The sequence below is a fragment of the Marmota marmota genome, unplaced genomic scaffold, assembly GCF_001458135.2.
Source record: "Marmota marmota marmota unplaced genomic scaffold, marMar, whole genome shotgun sequence".
Taxonomy (NCBI): Eukaryota; Metazoa; Chordata; class Mammalia; order Rodentia; family Sciuridae; genus Marmota; species Marmota marmota.
In genome coordinates, this window is record NW_026000021.1 from 1,632,216 (window position 1) to 1,635,492 (window position 3,277).

The window sequence follows — 3,277 nt, forward strand, 5'->3', positions numbered from 1 at the left end:
CCCGCTTATTATGGCAAAGACCATTTAAGTTAGCACCTGCAAGAGTCCTGAGTGCATAAGGCCCCCAGGTACATGCCCAAGGAAGAACATGGTAGTGAGGTTTAGTGGGAATAGCATAAGCCCCAGTGTTCAGGGGCCCCTGGGAGCCCAGAACACCTGCCTGGTGAACTTGAGTAGGCCACACACTTCCCCAAGTCTGTTTGTTCATGGTGTGCAGTGGACAAAGGCCAGCCTCCTGGCTCTGGGGAATGGGGACAGCAATGCACCATGCACCATGAGATTGAGATTTAATAAAACAATGACATAAAATGACTGGTCCTGTGCTCTGCTCATGTTTCCTAAACGCCAGGCATTGATGAGCAGCATTATAATCTTGACCATGCAGCACTTAAAATGTTTGCATTTACATTTGCACGTTGGCCAGAGCTAAACAGCGAAGGCTGCCAGATCACATGTTTTATTTCATGACTATCTTAATATGCATCAGAAAAAATATATAATAATTAAAATATGCAATTCCTTGATTCCTCATGGCAACCCCACCCTCCATCCTAGCCAGGCTAGCAATTGTCAGCTGCCAAACCCTCCCCTGTCCTTCTTCAAAGGGGCTTGTCGGTATTTTCATGGAGATGTGACAATCTTTGTGTTGTCCTTTTACAGATGTCAGCTCATTTGATCTTATGACATTTCTAGCGGAGACCGAGTCCTGTATTATTGTCTATGAAATAAAGAGCTCAGAGAGAGGAAATAATTTGCCTCGAGTCACATAGCTTGTTTGGATGAGAGCCACAAGGAGAACCCAGACCTCGAGGACTCCCAGTCTCAAGTGCTCCCCTCTCCTTGCTTGGGACATCCTCATTCATCTCAGAACCCTGGGCCACCCACCACTGTGGGCTCCCCCTTCCCAGACCTGGTGGAGGCCTCAGAAGACTGTCTGGACTCTCAGGGCTCTGCTGTAAATACTGGAGAGGGGTTTTCTTATCTCGGAGTCACTTCTCACTCACCCAGCTGCCAGCAGCCTAAATATCCATCAACTTGCAGATTGCAAATCAATGCCAAACCCCACAGCAAATCCATGAGTCTGAGCTGGAGCCCAAACAGGCATCAACCCCTTGCCTGGGAATTAACAGAAAGAAGTTTGGGGCTGAGTCTAGTCAAGAGCCATCCTGTTTAAAGGGATGTTCTGGACCCAGACACAATGTCCTGTTTTATGTAGGGAAAAGTCACAAGGAGGGAGACAGAGCCTTTACCCTCTAAGTCACACTGGGAAGGCAAGAGAGGGGTTCCAGGTTAAGTCTGATGCTCTACCTACCTGAGCACAGGAGTTCTGCATCTGGGGAATCATGTGAAGGCTAATGCAGACACTAGATCCCAAACCCTGGGCCTATCTGACTGCTACTCCCTAGGCCACTCTCAACCACCAAACCGCACTTGGAAATCCTAATTCCCCATCTTGCATTTTCCAACTCGCCTCCCCCATGCTTTCCCTGAGGAAATCTCAATGTGCTTGACCTCTGGGTGTCTGCAGCGAGCGCTTCTTCTGTCAGTGACACTTTTGTACGTCTTTCCACCTCACACTTACCCACCCTTCAGGACTCTGCAACTTCACCCGTGCATAGATTAATTCAGCCAACAATGACATCAAGCTCTGAGATAATCCTAGAAGCAGGAAAATGGTGCCTAGGGAAGGTAGGGAAGGACCTCAATGGGGCCAGGTAAAGAGGCCAGAGCCAGGGGCTTGACATTGTGCAGGATGACCCTTGCTTTTTCTGGCAGACCCTTCCCCATCTGCCAACTTGATTCCATAGTTTGTGCTGGTAGACTTTTCTACTTACCCCACCAGATCCTGCTGGTCTTCAGGGCCCTCAACTTCCAGGATCCCCCCCACCATCCACATTACAGACTCTCTAGGGGAGCTGGTGGTTGAACTTCAAAATGCGCATTGACATCTCGCAATGATTGTTTGTAGGCATTTCTGTTTGTCTTCCCAAATACCTGCTTTCAACTCATCCTGCCCTTTGACCTCCCCTGGCTCCCATCCCAAGCCCTGCCATCCCATGCCCAGTCCTGAAATGGCCACAGGGCAGAGGTGATGGTAGCACTTGTGCAATATGAAAGCCCATTGTGTCTATATTTTTGTCAAAGAATGAGGTGCCTTAAACAACAGTCTTTTAAACAATTTAAAATAACTCAAGTTCACGTGAGAGCATCGGGGAATGGATAGCAAGCAAACAATGGTAAGTATAAAAAGTTCTTCTCTTTTTCATTTATTTTAGTGCCATTTAATGGCTCACCCTGCATGTTGGCCAAGGACACAAAGGGGTTAATCTTCCTTACTGAGAAAGAACAGCCCTGGCTGAGCTTGGCCTGGGGAAGAGGTAACAAGAACTCTAAATGGAAGGCTGTGTCTGTCTGGTAGGTGAGGTGGCAGGTGAATTTCAGAGAGGTGGGTCTCCTTCCGCACCTCTAACATCTGACAGTCATCCTGGCTGACGATTCTGGACGGCTGAACAATTTACTGTCTTTTCCATCTTACACCATTTGGTTGTTCTTGTCGGCAATTATTGCTGGTGGCAGGCGTGCTGGTGGCTGGCAGAATGGAGCCTTCCCACCGGGCAGAGGGGTTTTGAGTTTTATGTCCCAATATGACTTTGATGGATTCAGACAAATTTCTCAGGCTTGGTGGACCTTCGCCCAGGCTGGAAATCTTCCCTGGGCAGCAGGAAACATCTGAGACACCCACATCACAAATAGGGTGTTGGAGTCTGCTAATCCCCAGATCTTAGTGGACCTCAGCCAAGGCAGAGCTTGAGGAAGCCAGAGCTGGGGGTCTGTCCCCAAGGACATAAGCAAAAGCACTGGAGATCCTCCTCCATTTAAAGAATCAGGACGTGGTTTCCTGGCCCTTTGCTAGATTGCTCCCCACCCAGGAGCAGCTTCCCTGGGCTGAGGAAAGACACAGATGGGCTAGCCTGAGCTGTGCTATGGGGATAGGTCTATCCTGGAAATGAGACGTTAGAGAAGGTCCTCACTGTTGGCAATTAGAAGAGGGGTAGTTTTGGAAGAAACACAAGAATGTAAGTCACGGGGAGAAGCTGGAGGCAGGAGGCAGAACTAAAGGAATCTAGAAAATTCCTCTAGTGATTCCAGAGTCATGGCAAACAGAAAAGTCTGGAAGTTGATGCCGTGAAGGCTGCTCATGCACCACTGCCTCCCTGGAACAATAGAGTGCTGAACGTGGATCATGTTAGGCCCAGCTCGGGGGGGGGGGGGGTTC